We start from the raw sequence: 18580 nt of genomic DNA, 5'->3' as shown, positions 1-18580 counted from the left end.
TGTTTGAGTTATATTATATTATTTACATGGCTAAATCGAGGTTGTAGAATAAGCTTGGCAGAAGCACATGGTCAAAGTCTTGCATCAAAATGGTGTTTTCTGAACTGTAGTCATTTGGGTACAAATGTCACCAATTTTGCCATGTATATCTACCAATTTTGCTATTCCTTAACATTTTTATAAACTTAATTCTCCCTCTGAATTCTTTTTGAAAGGGCATTAGAATATTACAGTGTGTGGAACACTAATACCACTTTGTAAATAGGAATTAACTGTTAAAATTACTCAGCAACTATTTGATTAAAGCCTTTTGGTCAGTATAGCACCTGCGTAGAAAGGCATAGATTTTGCCTTTTTAGCGATTTTTTAGGGTATTGTTCTGTGGTGTTAACTACATTTACAGTGTTGTGCTACCCTTAACACCATCCATTACCAAAACATTTTTATCACTGGAAAGAAACTCCGTTCTCATAAGCAGTAATTCTACCTTCTCTCTCTCCCAGACTCTGGTAATCTCTGATTTGCTTTCTGTCTCTATGAATTTGCTTATTCTAGATATTTCATGTAAGTGCAATCATATAATCTTTTTCCTTTTGTGTCTGGCTTATTTCACTTAGCCTAATGTCTTCAGGGTTCATCCATATGGTAGGATGTATCAGAACTTAATTCCTTTTATGGGTTGGGTTGTCTACATTTTCTGTTCTCTGTATTTTTGATTTATAGGAGCACCTTGTGTATTTTGAATGAGTCCTTTTTTGTCAACTTAAATGGGTTACTAATATCTTTTCCCATTCTGTAGCTTGCCTGTAGGTCCTTTTTTAACATGTATCTTTCGGTGAACAGTTCTTCTTAAGTTATATTTATCAGTCTTTTCCTTTATGTTTAGTGCTTTTTGTGTCCTTTTTCAAAAATCTTCCCTTATATGGAGGTTATATAGTTATTTTCCTTTATCATGTAGAATTTTTAAAATGAATTTTCCCAATTAGGTACGAATTCTACCTGGAATTGATTTTTTTGTGTGTGTATTTGTGATATTAGGTCAAGTTTCACTGCTTTTTCTTTCATATGGGCATAGCACCATTTATGAAACAAACAAAATATCAAAACCTTTCCCCCTTGCTCTACAAAGTCAACTTGTCATCTTTTAAAAATTTATGTATGTATATGCATGGTCTGCCTTGTATCTCCATTCTGTTAAATTATTCTTTCTGTCCTTATACCAATATCACTGCCACACTTATTGAGCTTACTAATTAAGTCTAAATAAACTATAGAGGAAGTATTTCCACTTTATTCTTTTTCAAGAATTTTGAGTCTTTTATTTTATTTTGCAATTCCATATACATTTCAGAATTAGCCTGTCAGTTTCTCCCCCAAAATAGAGATAGAGACCAATAAAATCCCAAATCAAACCACAAAATCCAGTTGGGATTTTTGATTGGGATTGTATTGTTGTTTTAGATGAATTTAGGTGGAGGAATTGACATTGTTTAAGTTTTCTGGAAAGAAGCCTTGTATATCTTTTGTTAGATTTATTCTTAGCTACTTGATGCCTTTTTAAAAATTGTTTTTTGATGCCATTGTATGTACTATCTTTCATTTTTTTCAAATGTGTTTATTTCCTTTAAAATCAAGGTGATAAAATCTTGAAAGTTTAAAACAAGATCAAGATTCTAATATCTGTAACCAGTTCTTAGCCTGTTAGCTGTTTCTCCAGAGACCTTACTACTTGACAACACCTTATATTTCTAGATAGGAGTAAAATTTCAGTCCCAGACCCTCATTTATTCCTACCCTTTTAGTGAGTCTACAATAAGAGTGGCAGCCACCTCTGATATTTATCTCTCTAGAATTTTTTATACCAAAGTACTCCAAGAGCACTTTCTATATGAAGTCTAAGGAAATGAAGCCTAGATGACTAAGAGACAACACCTTTATTTTTAGTGTCCTGATTATGGAGTTGTTTAATGGGAGCCAAATTTACGGTTTTTTTTTTTTTTCCCCCAATCAATTTACTGTTAATTGTGGTAAAACAGAACATAACAATCATTTTAGCCATTTTAAGTGGACAGTTCTTTGTCATTAAGCACATTGACAGTACAGTGTAATTTTCACCACTGTCTACTTGCAGATTATTTTTTTGGGATAAATTCTCAGTTTTTAGATTTTTTAAAATTAGAGAAGTTGTAGGTTTACAGAAAAATCATGCATAAAACACAGTTTCCATATACCACCTGCATTAGTCAGCCAAAGGGGTGCTGATGCAAAATACCAGAAATTGGTTGGTTTTTATAAAGGGTGTTTATTGGAGCTTACAGATACCAGTCCATAAAGCATAACTTACTTCCCTCACCAAAGTCTATTTTCATGTTTTGAAGCAAGATTGCTGCTGACATCTGTGAGGGTTCAGGCTTCCTGGGTTCCTCTGGGCTCAGCTCCTGTTTTCTCCATAAGGTCAGCTGTAGACTGTGAGGCTTTCTAGGCTTTACCTCTCTCCACAAGGTCAGCTGTAGAATACCAGGCAAAGGGCTGTGTCTCTCTCTCCCTGGGGCTCCAGCTTCTGCATCAAACTCCAGCATCAAAGCTCCAACATTAAAAGCCCTAAACTGTCCTTTGCCATGTCTTTTATTTGCGAGTCTGCACCCACCAAGGGGCGGGTACTCAATACTCTACTGATATAAGAGGTTTTCTTGATGACTTAATCAAGTAAACTTCTGAATCCAGTAGAATCTCATATGCCCAGAGAAAAAGACCAGTTTACAAACATAATCCAATATTTCTTTTTGGAATTCAACATTAATATCAAACCGCTCCACCTCCCTTTTTTTTTAAACACCTTGCATTAGTATAATACATTTGCTAAAATTTTTGAAAAACTGTTTTTATCAAAACTTATTCTCCTTTAGTGATAACTCTGCATTTCTTCCTCCTACTACCTCTGGTAACCACTATGCTGCTTTCTGTCTCAATGAATATGCTTAATCTAAGTATTTCAAATAAGAGAAATCTGTTTGGTGTTTGCCCTCCTTTTGTGTCTGGCTTATTTCATTCAATTTGATATCTTCAAGATTCATCCATGTTGAACTTCATTTCTTTTTTTGCATCTCAGTCATAGTCCATTGTATGGATCTGTACTTTGTTTTGTTCATCCATTGATCTGTTAATGGAAACTTGGGGTTGTTTTCACTTTTTGGATATTGTGAATAATGGCACTATGAACATTGGTGTACAGATAGGTTGGAGTCTCTGTTTTCTGTTCTTTTGGATATGTACCTGTGAGTATACTTGCTGGGTCATATGGTAATTCTATATTTAACTTTCTAAGGAACTGCCAAACTGTTTTCCGAACTGTTTTCCAGTGATTACAACATTTTATATTTCCACTAACAGTGTACTAGGATTCCCATTTCTTTGTATTTTTGTGAACACTTGTTGATTTCAGTTTTTTTTTTTAATAGCCAATGAGATAGTAGGTATCTCATTGTAGTTTAAATTTGCATTTCTTTATGGCTAATAAGGATGTTGTGTATTTTATCACATACTTATTGGTATATCTTCTTTGGAGAAATATCTATTATAGGAATTCTTTATATATTCTGGATAGTAAACCCTCATCAGTTACATAGTGTTTTAGTTTGCTGGGCTGCTGAAAGAAGAATCTATAAAATGAGTTAATTTTTAACAGTGGGAATTTATTAGCTTATCAGCTTACAGTTTTAAGGCTTAGAAAATGTCCATATCAAGGCATCATCAAGCCAGTGCTTTATTCCCAAAGACTGGCTGTGGCAATCTTTGACTCCTCTGCCGCATGGTAAGGCATATAGCAGTGTCTGCTGGTCTCTCCCTTCTCTTCTGGGTTTTGTTGCTTTCACTTTCTTGCTTTCCTGGCTTACTCTCTGTAGTCATCCTGTTTATAAAGAACTCCAGTAAGAAGATTAAGACCCACCCTGGACCTCATTCTAACTGAAATAACCTCATGAAAACCTACTTAAAATAGGTTTACAATCACAGGAATGAATTAGCTTTCAGAACATGATTTTCTGTGGGTATATACAGTTCTACACTACGACACATAGTTTTGAAGTATGTTCTCTCATTCTGTAGCTTGACTTTTCATTTTCTTGATAATGTCCTTTATACAAAAGTTTTTAATTTTGATGATGTCTGTTTTACATATTTTTTTTCTTTAGTTGCTTATGCTCTTGCTGTAAAATCTAAAAATCTGTTGCCTGCTACAAGGTCTTGAAGATATTTCCGTATGTTTTTCTATAAGCGTTTTATAGTATTAGTGCTTGTATTTAGGTCTTTGATCCATTTTGAATTAATTTTTGTATATGACACGAGATAGAAGTCCAGAAACACTTCTTAACCTGGGTTTCTGGGTGTCCCAGCACCATTTGTTGAAGAGACTATTCTTTCCCCATCTTTTTAAAATTGGCTGGCCACAAATGTGTTGATTTATCGTTGAACTCTTTTGTATTTCATTGGTCTACATGTCTGTCCTTACGTGAGTACCACATTTTTAATTACTGTAGCTTTGTAGTAAGTTTTGAAATCAGGAAGTATGAGTCCTCCGACTTTGTTCTTGTTAAAAATTGCTTTGGCTACTTGGTGCTCCTTGAAATTCGAATTAGGATCAGCTTTTGCATTTCTGCAAAAAAGGCTGCTGAAATTTTGATAGGGATTGCATTGCATTCGTAGATCACTTTTAGGTAGTATTGATACCTGAACAGTATTAAGTCTTCCAATTCATGAATGTGGAATGTCTTTCCATTTATTTAGGTCCTCTTTAATTTCTTTCAGCAATATTTTATAAGGATCAGTGTACAAGTTACTTGGTTATATTTTTTCCTAGATATTTTCTTTTCTTAAGATATTATTGTAAATGGAATTGTTTTCTTGATTCCTTTTCAGATTGTTCATTACTGCTATATAGAAACTCAACTGATTTCTGTCTTATATCCTGCAATGTTGCCGAACTCATTTATTACTTCTAGTAGCTTTCTTGTGGATTTTTTGGGATTTTCTATGTATAGAATCATGTCATCTGTGAATGGGGATGATTCTATTTCTTCCTTTCCAATTTGGATGTCTTTTTATTCATTTTTCTTGCCTGATTGCACTGACCAGAATTTCCAGGACAATGTTGAATAATGGTGACAGTGAACATCCTTTTCTTGTTCTGATCTTAGGGGGAAAACTCAGTTTTTTACCACTGAGTATATTTGTTGTGAATTTTTCATAAATGCCATCAGGATGAGAAAGTCCCTTTTTTTTTTTTTTAAGATTTATTTATCCCCCCCCCCACCCCCCCAGCCCCCGGTTGTCTGTTCTGTCTGTCTGTTTGCTGCATCTTCGTCCACTTCTGGTGTTGTCAGCAGCATGGGAATCTGTGTTTCTTTTGGTTGCGTCAGCTCTCCGTGTGTGTGGCACCATTCCCTGGCAGGCTGCACTTTCTTTCGCGCTGGGTGCCTCTCCTTATGGGGTGCTCTCCTTGCGCGTGGGGCTCCCCTACACGGGGGACACCCCTCCGTGGCAGGGCACTCCTTGCGCGTATCACCACTGCGCATGGGCCAGCTCCACATGGGTCAAGGAGGCCGGGCGTTTGAACTGTGGACCTCCCATGTGGTAGATGGACGCCCTAACCACTGGGCCAAGTCCGCCGCCAGAAAGTTCTTTTTTATCCCTAATTTTTTCAGTGCTTTTTATCATGAAAAGGTATTGGATTTTGTCAAATGTGTTTTCTGCATAAGTTGAATTTTTTTTTTTTACTTCTATTTATGTATGGTGTATTACATTGTCTTGTGTTGAATCATCCTTGCATAACTACAATAAATCCTACTTGATCCTGGTGTAAAATGTTTGTATTGCCAATATTTTGTTGAGGATGTTTGCATCAATATTCATAAGGGATATTGGTCTGTAATTTTCTTTTCTCATGCTCTACCTATCTGGTGTTGGTATCAGGGTACTGCTGGACTCATAGAATGAATTAGGAAGTAATCTCTTCTCCTATTTTTGCAGTAGTTTGAGCAGGATTGGTGTTAAATCTTCTTTAACTGTTTGGTGGAATTCATCAGTGAAACCACCCAATACTGGACTTTGTTGAGAGTCCTCCCACTTCTCCCCCCTCCCCCATGGCTACCCAAATGTATTGAATTACTGGTGCTAATTATGCAAAATTGTACCATTTTAATTATGGCTTTTATCTCACAATTGACCGCCTCAAAGTAGTTGTAACATTACGTTGGTCAATTTAAATACTGTGGCTCTCTGTTGGACAGACACAAAATATTTACACCCAAACATTAATAGATACAAGGTAAAAAGCCACTGTTAAAATAAACAGCAATAATAATTGCAATTTAGGCATTGTAACCAATTACATATGATTAAAATTACTTTCCACATTTACATCCACAGTACTCATTCATCCATTTTAACATCTCAACCAAAACATTACATGTGTGAATCAAATACTGACAGGCAAAATTACTAAACTGGTATATTTGGTATTGCAAATACACTTATGCATGAGCAATGAAGGGATTCAAAGGAGAATATCAGTGTTTCCATATTTTTTCCAAAATTAAGTGAAACTGTATAGCTGTGTTGAAGCAATTTCTAGTAAACTATACTAATAATGAACTTGAATTTCTTAACAAAAGTTATAGTAAACTACAAGTACCAAAGGAGAGATGTTATCTAGATTAGACTATATGTAAGCTTTTTGGATTTTTACTGTGCTAAAAGAGTAGTTCTTTTAGGATTTACATTATTGTACATTCTAAAAATTTTGGGGGGCATGTTAAAGTACACAGTACACCATTTTTAAACATGTACAATATTGGTGGATGAAGACTGTGTCTTAAGCGGTAATACTCATGTAGCCTCTGTTTTTACCAATTACATACTCTAGGACCCTACTTATATATTAATATTTATAAGTAAAACTCTCTTTTGTGATACTGGAAAGTGATTAGAATATGCAAACTGATATAGTAGCTTTGATCTGGTTTTTAAAGGGTATCACCACAGGAAAGTCTGTTTAGTGTATTGTTGGTTTAACAAAATTGGAATGCTGGCATTGTTGAATTGAGCAACAGTTCTCCAGACCTGGCTCAGATCTACAATGCATTTAGTATATGAAAACAACTGGTATGATGTCTTTTTGTGGGCCTTCCCAGGCCCAGGACTTTTTCTGTTACTTTGCTGCATTAGGTTATGGAGGATCTCATTAACATTTATTTTTAATTTTGCAGAAGATAGTAACAATGCACAGTTGTTCCATTGTCTACCTAGATTTTGACCTAACGAAAATTCAGTTCCTATAGTTTTTCATCTTCCAAGTCACACTTATTACCAACCAGAATAATTTGAACATCATTAATGTCTTTTACCTGAAGAATCTGTTCTTTCAGATTTTGAAAACTACTAAATGTGGACTGTGCTGTGATGAAATAAACTAGTGTAAAGTCTTGTCCATTTTTCATGTACAAATCCTTCCTTGTTGTAAATTGCTCATTTCCTGCGGTATCCCAAGATTTTGAGCATACATTGTTGTGTTTCTTCTTAAACCTGCTTTCTATAAGAATCTTTTATTATAGGGTCATATTTTTCAACAAAAATTGCCTGAACAAACTGCATAGTCAAGAGTAGGCTTTCAATGCCTTCTGAGCCAGGAACACATAATCTAGTCCCTCTTGTGCTATCACTGGTTTGGCACGTTCAGGGTCTACCTACCTGTTGCACTGCCTTAGGTTCACTTCTTCCAATGCCATGACCTTACTGCCACTGGCCACCTTTCTGGCTGGTTACACACCTTGACTCTTGGTGAGGTTTAGTGGTGTTGCCTTGATATCAGGTATTCATACACGCTCTTGTTAATATCCACAGGTGGAGCAACATAGATGCATCTTCTGGGAGGTTTGAAATTAATGATTCAGTCTTTTTTTACCTGGTATAGGTCTGTTGAGATTTACTGTTATTTCTTGCGTATGTTTATAGGAATTTGTATGTTTCTAGAAATTACTCTTTCATCTACGTTTTTAAATTTGTTGGCATATGTTTTATGCAATCCTGTATATTTCTATAAGGTTAGTACTGATGTCCCCCCTTTCCTAATTTTAGTTATTTGTATTTTCTGGTTTTCTTTGTCAGTCTGGTTGAAGATCTCTTGATTTTATTGATCTTTTGAAAAAACCGTGTTTTGGTTTTGTTGGTTCTCTGTATTTTTTTTTCTAGTCTGTTTAATTTATCTCTTTTAAACTTTACTGTTTCCTTCTTTCTACTAAGTTTGGATTTAATTTGATCTTATTCTAGTTTTTTTAGGTGTGAAGTTATTGATTTGTGATTGTTTTTCTTTTTTTACTATAGGCATTTAGACTTACAAACTTCCCTGAGAACTGCCTTCATTGATTCCTATAACTTTTCGTGTGTTGTGTTTTTCTATACCTCAAGATATTTCCAAATTTCCCTTGTGATTTCTTATTTGACCCATTTGTTAATAATGTGTTAATGTCCATATATATGTAAACGTTCAAGTTTTACTTCTGTTACTGAGTTCTAGTTTTATTCATTTATGGTCTGGTAAGATAACTTTCTGACTTTAATATTTTAAAATTTGTTAGAATTTGGTTTGTGGCTCAATAAATGGTCTGTCCTTGAAAGTGTTCATGTACACTTGAGAAGACTGTGTTGGACGGGGCATTCTATATATGTCCATTAGATCTAATTGATTAATAGTGTTGTTTAAGTCTTCTATTTCCTTATTGATTTCCTGTTTAGAAGTGTCATCAGTTATTGAAAACGGTGTATTGAAGACTTGAACTGTTAGTGTAGAGCTCTTTATTTTCCCCCTCAATTCAGTTGATTTTTGCTTCATGTATTTTGTCTCTGTTGTGAGGTGCATATATGTTTATAAGTGTTACATCTTCTTGCTGCTTTGAACCTTTTGCCAATGTGTAGTACCCTTCTTTGTGTCTTGTAATCTTTTATGACTTAAAGTCAATTTTGTGACAGTAATATAGTGACTCTGTCCTTCTCAATTTTTAAAACTTATTTTGAAATACTTTCAAATTTACAGAACAGTTACAAAAATAATACAAACCCCATACAGAGAACTCCAAAATACTTTTGCAGCCCAGATATACTCAGATGCACCAATTTTAACATTTTGCTGCATTTGCTATATCATGCTTTCTTTCTGTTTGTCCATCTGTTTGTTGGTCTATCTAGCCATCCATCATTCATCCATTTCCTGAAACCTTGAGTATAGATCGAATACATTATGCTGCTTGAACACTTAATACTGCATTGTGTATTTCCTAGGAACAAGAATATTCACTTAAATAACCACTTGAAGTGCAGTTATCAAGTTCAAGAAACTTAACATTGATATAAAGTTTACTTTCCTATTTCAGTTTTGCCCCCCACCCCTTTTCCCTACCTTGCTAGATCCCTTCCAGAATCATGTTGTGCATTTAATTGTCATTGTCTCTTTAGTTAACTCTTCCTTTCTCTTTAAAAAAATTTGGGTTGCCTTTCTTTTAATTACTATTTGTGGTTCCGCCCTCCTGAAGCATTGGGGTGGCGGTTGGACTCTTGGCTCCACCCTTCTAAAGCATTTAGGTGAGGGCCAGCCTCTGCAGTCTCCCAGGCAACTGAGAAACCTGGGGGGTGGTAACACTCTTCCTGAACAATGGGGGCAGAAAGCCTGCCTCCTCCAAGCAGTGGAGCATACTCCTCTTTTCCACATACAAGGATGGGTTCACTCTCTTTCATCCAAGGAGATGTCTTAATTCAAGACCTCATATTTCATGGTTCTGCCTTTGAAGTAATTTTTCTTTCAATCTGTCCCTTTTCTGTCCATTTTAGTCTGAGTTGGCAGTGGTTCTGTTCATACAGATCTATCGAAAAATGTATTGGTTTTGCATGTAGTATACTGGTGTCCAGAACATCTAGTCAGTAGGACTTAATAACAAATCCTTTCTGGATAACTGTATTTCCAATCCTGACTTGCACTGAAATGGCTGACTGGATCCGTGTTCAGTATAACCCTTACATGTAGCACTGTTCTCTGGGAACTTGCTTTCCAGAAGCTCAGAATTTTCCAAACCATTGTTTTCTGGTTTCTTTGTACCCAGGAGTTCAGTTCTCAGTTTATCCCTTTTCTTTCGCATTTTACTATAAGGTGCAAGGAGAAGCCAAAATGCACTTGCCACATTTAGAAATCGCTTCAGCTAAATATCCAAGCTCTTCACTTTCAAATTCTGTCTTGCATCTGACATCAGAACACAATTTTGCCAAGTTCTCTGCCAACTTAAAACAACAGGTGCCTTTCTTCCAGTTTGCAATGACACATTCATCATTTCTGTCTAAGGCATCATCAGAAGTACCTTTAGCATCCATATTTCTACCAACAATCTCTTCAAAACAATCTAGGCCTTTTCTATCAAGCACCTCACTATATATACCCCTTACTCATTTATAAAGCCCTTCCCACATTTTTGGTAGTTGGAATTGCAGTACCCCACTGTTCGTGCCAAAATCTGTTCTGGTTTGTTAGGCTCCTGAAAGCAATATACCAGAAATGGGTTGTCTTTTACAATGGGGATTCATTCGCTTACAAACTTACAGTTCTGAGGTCACAAAAATGTCCAAATCAGGGAATCATCAAGGTGATGCTTTCTTCCTGGAGACTCTCTGCTAGCCATCCTGGACTCCATTGTCAGATGGCAAGGCACATAGTGGTGTTTGCTGGTCTCTCCCTTCTTCATGTTTTTCTGGGGTCCATACAGCTTCAGACCATTATACCTTATATGTGATAAGTTGCTTCTTTCTTACTGGTTTCAAAACCCTGACTCTATTTTTGGATTTTGATAATTTTACTCTAATGTCTTTGTGTAGATTTCCTAGTATATCCTGCTGGATGTTTGCTGAGATTTCTGACTATATATATATATTTTTAATATATTTTTATGTATTTCATCAGGTTTGGGATTTTTTTATACCATTATTTCTTCCATAGAATAATGGCCCTTTCTCTTTTGTCTTCATACTCCAGTGATGTATAGGTTTGTGCAAGTTCCTCAGGCTCTTTTTTTTGTCATTTTTTCTTTTTCTCACAATGGCTACTTTCAATTGTCATTTTAAAAAATAATTTAATTATTTTCAACCTTTTTGGAAAACAATTTCAAATTTTCATGTCATTTACAAAAGTAATATAAATCCCATACAGAAAATGACAACTTACCCCTCCACACAGTCAAAATATCAAAATCTAGCATTTGAAACATTATTACTACCTCTCCCATATCATTCTGTCTATCCAGCTATTTTCTGTACATTTGAGAGCAGGTTCAATATACAATTTCCATGTATATTTACTGTGAACAAGGATACTCACTTATGTAATCGCCTTAGGTGTAGTTATCAAGTTCAAGAAATTTAACATTGCTATAAAGCTTATATTCAGATATGCAATTTTTCTTTTGTCCAAATACCATATTTTTTATCCTTTTTGTCTCCATTTTTAGGCTCTGTCCAGTATCATATTGTTGTCATTGTTTCTTTAGTTTCTCTCTCTCTTTTTTAAATTGTAGAAACGAATATACAACATAATTCTTCCCATCCCAACCCACCTAAGTATACCATTCAGGGGGATTAATCACATTCATGTCATAGTATCCTCCTCCTCATCCATTACTAGGAATTTCCCTTCACCCCAAATAGAAACCCCATGCTGATTTTGCATTAACTTCCCCATTGCCATTGCTGGCATTGGTCCATTGCTGGACACCTGTATTCTACTTTCTTTCTCTCTCTGTGAGTTTTCTTTGTAGTTTAACATAGGGCTTAAATTTAATATCTAAATATTTCACAGCCTCAAGCTTTGATATCAGTTTAACTTCAATAGCATACATATACTATGTTCCTATACTCCTCTTTCTCTCACCTTTATGTAGTTTTTGTCACAGATTATGTATTTATACAATATGAGTCCCAAATCCTGATTTAGTATTACACTTTATGCATTTGCCTTTTAGTTCCTATAGGAAGTAAAAAGTGGAGTTACAAATTAAAAAATGCAGGAGTACTGCTACTTACATTTACACGTCATTGTCTTTCCTGAACAGCTTTATTCTTGTAGCTTCGGTCAGTTGTCTAATACCCTTTCCTTTCAACCTGCAGAATCTCCTTTAGTGTTTCTTGAAGGGCTGGTTTAATGGTGACAGTCTCTCAGCTTTTGTTTATTGGGAGTGTCTTAATTCTGCCCTCATTGTTGAAAGAAGTTTTGCTTGGTAAAGCATTTTTGGTTGGAAATTTTTGTTTTCAGCACTTTTCAGTCTTTCCAGTGCTTTCTTGTCTCCATGATTTCTGATGAGAAATTGGCACTCTCTTGTATAGTACACATTGTTTCTCCCTTGCAGCTTTCAGAATTCTTTATCTTTGGCACTTGGTAGTTTGGATTTATACTGTTTGGTGTTTATTGAATACGTTGGATATGTATATTCATGTCTTTTGTTTTATTTGGGAAGTTTTCAACAATTATTTCTTTGAAACTTCTCTCTGCCTCTTTATCATACGCTTTCTTCTCCTTCTGGGATGTCCATAGTATGCGTATTGGAATAGTTGATGGTGTACCACAGGTTCCTCAGCACCTGTTCAGTTTTCTTCATATTTTCCTGTTTGTGCTCCTCAAACTGGATGATTTCAGTTTCCTTATCTTCATGTTCACCGATTCTTTCCTTTGCCACCTACAAACAACTGTTGGACCCTTCTCTCTAAGAAACTTTTCATTTCTGTAACTATGCTCTTATAGCTCTTTTTTGTTCATTTTCATAATATCCATCTCTTTGTTGATATTCTCTTTGTGATACCTCTCATTTCCCTGATTTTCTTTTAGTGTTTTATCCATATTTTCCTTTAGGCCTTTGTGCATATTTAGGATCTTTTTTAAAAAAAGGTCTGTCTGGAATTTCCTAGATCTGATTCCCCTTGATATTGATGGAGTTTCTAATGCTTTAATTTTCTCCTTTGCCTGAGCCATCACTTTCTGTTTCCTTGTATGTTTTGTCATCTTTTGTTGAACTTGGATATTCTGATATTTTAACATGTTACTGCTGGGATTTAGATTCTGAAGCATCTTTTCCTTAGGTTTTACAAAACGTCCAGCTAATATTATGACAGAGCTTTCTTGAATGCCAGGAGCTAACGAGAAAAAAAAAATGAAAGAAGAGAACAAAGAAAACACCCTTCCCAGTCTTTGCAGATTGACATGTACAAGTCCTTTTCTTTATAGCTTATCCATATAATTAGTATAGAGGATAGCTCCAGGCAAAGAGTACAGGCCTTCCTGGGTCCTTTCTGGGCATGATTCTTTTCTTGGATGTATGTGTTTAGCCTTAGGAATTCCCCTGATTACACAGTTCTAAATTTCCTCTCCTTACTAGGAAAGCTTCATGGTCTGAGTGCTTCATTGTATCTCTTCCAGTCAGTCATCTCTTGTCCCAGGCATCCACTTGTCTGCTCTCCCGGTGTTCTGTAGGAGTGCTCTATGTGCCATTTTCCACTCGCAGGGTAATTTCTGGGACAGTGTGCCCCTCAGGCACCCATGCTGTCAGTATGTGCATGAGGATTACTCTGTCTTTGTGGAATTGGGTTACTCTGTCTTTGTGGAATTGGGTCAAGGGATATACATTGGAGTGTGACCACCTCCTAACTGAACTGGAAAGGGGATGTGGGCCAGCCAGGGCGCCCTGAGATCCTGTCACTTTAAAGTAGTCTTTTTCCTTATTTGCTGTTCACCTCATTACCACAATCCATCTGTTTTATAGAGCCTTTTTTAAAAAAATGTTATCAGTGACCTTTTTTTAAAAAATTTCTCTCCCCTTCCTCCCCACCCCCTGTTTTCTGCTCTCTGTGTCCATTAGCTGTGTGTTCTTCTTTGTCCGCTTGCATTCTTGTCAGTGGCACCAGGAATCTGTGTTGCTTCTTGTTGCGTCATCTTGCTGCATCAGCTCTCCATGTATGTGGCGCCACTCCTGGGTAGGCTGTGCTTTTTTCACGTGGAGTGGCTCTCCTTGAGGGGCGCACTCCTTGCGCATGGGGCTTCCCTACGTGGGAGATAACCCTGCGTGGCACGGTACTCCTTGCACACATCAGCACTGGGCGTGGGCCAGCTCACCACACAGGTCAGGAGGCCCTGGATTTGAACCCTGGACCTCCTATATGGTAGGCAGATGCTCTGTCAGTTGAGCCAAATCTGCTTCCTATGTAGAGCCTTTCTTTTAAAGATTTACTTATTCCCCCCTCCCACTCCCCCCTTGCTGTCTTTGTCTATTCTCTGTGTGATCTTCTATATCTATTTCTCTTTTTGTCTTCTCATCTTTTGCCTCTAGGATTCACCAGGATTCTATCCTGGGGACCTCTGATGTGGAGAGAGGTTCCGTGTCAATTGTGCCACCTCAGTTCCTGGTCTCTGCTGTGCTTCACCTTGACTCTCCCCTTTGTCTCTCTTGTTGCGCCATCATCTTGCTGTGTGGCTCACTTGCATGGGCATTGGCTCGCCACGCAGGCACTTGGCTCACCATGCGGGTACTTGACTTACCGCTTGGGCACTAGGTTCACTGTGGGGGCACTTCGCTCACCACATGGGCACTGGCTTCCTGTGCAGGCACACTTTCTGTTCTTTTTCACCAGGAGGCCCCAGGGATTGAACCAGGGTCCTCTCATATGGTAGGCAGAGGCCCTATTACTTGAGCCATATCCAATTCCCTGTTTTATAGAGCTTTGATAAAGATATTTCTGCCAGCTCTTGCTGGTTGTTTAAAGCTTCTGTGTTTTTAATTTCCATCTCTTTATTTTCTTCAGGTATTTCCCAATTTCCTTTAATTCTTTGTTATTTAGATTCCTTTATCTCATTGAACATTAGACAGTTGATTTAGAGGCTGACTGTAGTTCCAGTATATGAGCTGCCTCAGTGGTTATTTCTGGCAAATTCTTTTTTGTGTGTGTGTGACTGGGCCATACTTTCCTGTTTGTTTGTTTGGTAAATTTTTATTTAGAACGGGTCATTCTGAATATTGTGTTGTCATAATTGTGGGAATAAATTTCTCCCACTGTTGCTAGGTTCATTTATTTTTGCTTTTGTTTTTGAGGGCTGGAGCTATTATTTTTGTGACTTTTACAGACTATTTTTGTTCCCAGGTGGGGAATGGAAGGAGAAGAGGGGGGAAAAGTAGGTGCTGCCTCTTCAAATCTGTTCTGCTGCTTTTGCCTGAGGGAGGTTGGAACAGTAGCTGCTCCCTCAGCTGGTCCCCCAGCAATGTGAAAAAGCTGATCAAAAGGCAGGGATCAGGGTCAGACCACACAATTCCAGATTTTGGAACACTAGCTCCTTATAGTCCATCCAGGTACAAGCAAGCTGTACCAGGTACATGGGTTTCAGTACCCATTGCTGTCTGCCACTTGGTTGGGGAATGGGGGAATGGGGGAATGGTAGAGACTACAGGAAGAATGATATCACTGATACTTACCACAGCTGACCAGGCTTTTCCTCCAGCTCCTTGGATGTGGCATAGTGTTCCACTAGTCTCCAGAGTTTGAGAATTGTTTATTTGGACAATCCTGCCAGTTTAATAGTTGTTTTGGTGGAGGGACTGGTTCTTGGAGTTTCCAACTCTGCTATCTTCCCACAATCCTTTCCTTGTAATTTTTTTGTTACGCTGACTCACAGAAATTGGGGTACTTTAACTTGGAGGTTTTTAAAAAAATTTTTAAATTTTTGTTGCAAACATTAATCTCATTTCTCTTTTTAACCACTTTCAAGCATACAGTTAGTGGTAGTAATGTTTTCACAGTATTATGCTACCTTTACCAACATCCATTACTCATACTTTTTTTTTTTAATCACCTTAGAAACTGTACCCATTGAGCAATAGCCACCCACTCCCACCTCTCCACCCCCCACACCCCCAGATAACCTGTAATCTACTCTCTGTCCCTGTGAAAGTGGTTTTTCATTTGGTTTTGATTTTGCATTTCCCTAATGGCTAGTGATGTTGCATCTTTTCATGAGTTTTTTTTTTTTAATTTTGTTGTTGGTTTTGTTTTTTGCCATTTATCTATCTTCTTTGAGAAGTGTCTTCAAGTCTTTTGTCCTTTTTAAAATAGAGTTGTCTTTTTGTTGTCGAGCTGTAGCATTTCTTTATATATTCTGTATACTAAACCTTTATTTGGTTATATGAGTTCCAAATATTTTCTCCCGTTGTTGTTTTATTTCATGACAGTGCTTTGGAGTACAAAAGTTTTTAGTTTTGATAAGGCTCCATTTAACACTCTTTCTATTATTGCTTATGCTTTGATTGTAAAATCAGATTACTCATTCAGCCTCTTTACTACTTATTGGTTTGCTGAGATCTTCTTTTTCCTTCTATTCCATCTAGGTAGTTTGTGTGTTTCTAGGAATTTGTCCATTTCATCTAGATTATCCAATTTTTGTAGATACACAGTTGTTTACAGCATCCTCCTATAGGCCCTTTTCCTTCAGTGGGATTAGTAGTAACGTTCTCCTTTTCATTTCTGATTTTAGTTTTTTGCATCCTTTCTCTTTTTTCTTTGTTAGTCTAGATAAAGGTTTGACAGTTTTATTGCTGTTTTCGATGAAAGAACTTTAGGTTTCTTTGATTCTCTCTATTGTTTATTTTTTAATTCTTTATCTCTGCTTTAATCTTTGTTATTTCCTTCTGTCAGCTCACTTTGGGTTTAGTTTGTTTATCTTTTTTTTGGATCCTGCAAGTGAGAATTTAGATCTGTTATATTAGATCTTTTTTTTAAATGTAGGCATTTAGAGCTTTAAATTTCCCTCTTAGTTCTGCCTTTGCTGTATCTCATAGGTTTTGGTGGGTTGCATTTTCATTTTCTTTTGCCCTGTGACATTGTTTAATTTCCCTTGTGATTTCTTCTTTGACTGGTTGGTTGGTTTGTTGGTTGGTTGATTGTTTATTTTTGTTGACTTTTTAAAAAGATTTATTTTTTGTGTTTGTTTCTTCCCACTCTCTTCTTGTTTGCATTTGCTATATTTGTTTGTTGTGTGCTGCTCTTCTTTTTAGGAGGCACCTGGAACAGAACCTGGTACTTCCCATGTGAGAGGGAGTCACCTAATTGCTTGAGCCACCTCCGCTTCCTGCTTTGTTGTATCTCTTATTGTGTCATCTTGTTGTGTCAGCTCACTGTGCCTTTCCATCATGTCAGCTTACCTTCTTTAGGGGGCACCAAGAACCAAACCTGGGACCTTCCGTGTGGTAGACAGTAGTCAATCACTTGAGCCATATCTGCTTCCCAACCCATTGTTTTTGTGGGTTTTTTTTTTTTGGCTTTTATCATGGGAATTTATTAGGGTAAAAATGTTACAGTTCTGAGGCTGTAAAACTGTCCTAATTAAGGCATCATCACAGATGCTGGCTCACCAAAGTTCAGCTGCTGGCAATCCTGACCTGTCATATGGCAAGGCAAAATGGCACTGTTTTCTACCTTCTCCTGCAGGCTCACTTTGTCCCCAAGCTCAGCTGTGGGTGATCAGGCATATTGCTCCTTCTCCCTAGGCCTCATCTCTTCAGCTTCAGGCTGCCCTCTGATTGCAGCCTCCAGCCTATTTCTCAGCCTCTCAAGATTTCTCTTGTCTTTCTGCTCCTGTAGGAAAAAGAGAGTGTTTTGTTTACTTTCCATCTTTGTGAATTTTCCAGCTCTCTCTTTGTTACTAATTTCTAGCTTTATTCCATTTTGGCTGGAGAATGTGATTTCAGTGTTTTTGAGTTTCACTTGTTTTGTGATGTGTAATATATTACATATCCTTAATATATTGTGAATATTGAATGATCCATGAGCCCTAGAGAAAAATGTATATTTTGCTGCAGTTGGGTATAGTGTTCTTCAGATGTTTTTTAGATTTAGTTGGTTTAGAATGTTTTTCAGGTCTCCCATTTCTGTACTGAAATTAGATGTTCTGTCCATTATAAGTGGTTTATTGAAGTCCCCTACTATTGATGTAGTACCATCTATTCTCCCAATTCTAATGGCTACTTTTTATTGAGTGATTGCTGTATTCCAAAAGTAGTTAAGGAAGCATTAGATTATTGACATCTTAATTGTTAGTCCATGGTATAGTACTCTGCTGTATTTTATACCATGGGCAGTTAGTGTATTTCTAATCCTGTAATAAATTCCCTTGGTTTTAAATCTTTATTGCTCAGTGTATTTACATCTGTTGGGTCCCCTGAAGAATTGTTGGATCAGTTCCTCTACATTTGTCTTCCTAAAAGGTTGTTTCAGTTTATACTAGCACCTTCAGTTTGAATATTGCCAGGATGGAAAAATACTAACCTTTCATTTCTTTTACTTGATAGGTGACAGAAGTATCTTACTGTTTTGTTTGGCTTTTCTCTAATTGCTAGTGAAATTAAATATTTTTTCTTGTTTGACAATTGTATTGTGTCCAAAAAATGAAACTCATTGTTGAAGAGAAATTATCAATATTTATTTATTTATTTAATTATTAAAGTAAACTTTATTTCAACCT

At 36.7% G+C, this 18580-nt stretch overlaps 1 protein-coding gene and 1 pseudogene across 5 annotated transcripts in view; one reads left to right on the top strand and one right to left on the bottom strand.

Moving 5' to 3' along the window:
• Window positions 1–18580, top strand: part of STAG1 (STAG1 cohesin complex component) — a 408218-nt gene that overhangs the window by 27630 nt on the left and 362008 nt on the right. The gene's annotated exons all lie outside the window — the stretch shown is intronic.
• On the bottom strand, window positions 7030–10181 carry LOC105744634 (ras-related protein Rap-1b-like; annotated as a pseudogene).

Source organism: Dasypus novemcinctus, chromosome 4 (assembly GCF_030445035.2).
Source record: "Dasypus novemcinctus isolate mDasNov1 chromosome 4, mDasNov1.1.hap2, whole genome shotgun sequence".
Classification (NCBI taxonomy): Eukaryota; Metazoa; Chordata; class Mammalia; order Cingulata; family Dasypodidae; genus Dasypus; species Dasypus novemcinctus.
This window is presented reverse-complemented; position numbering and strand designations above follow the sequence as displayed.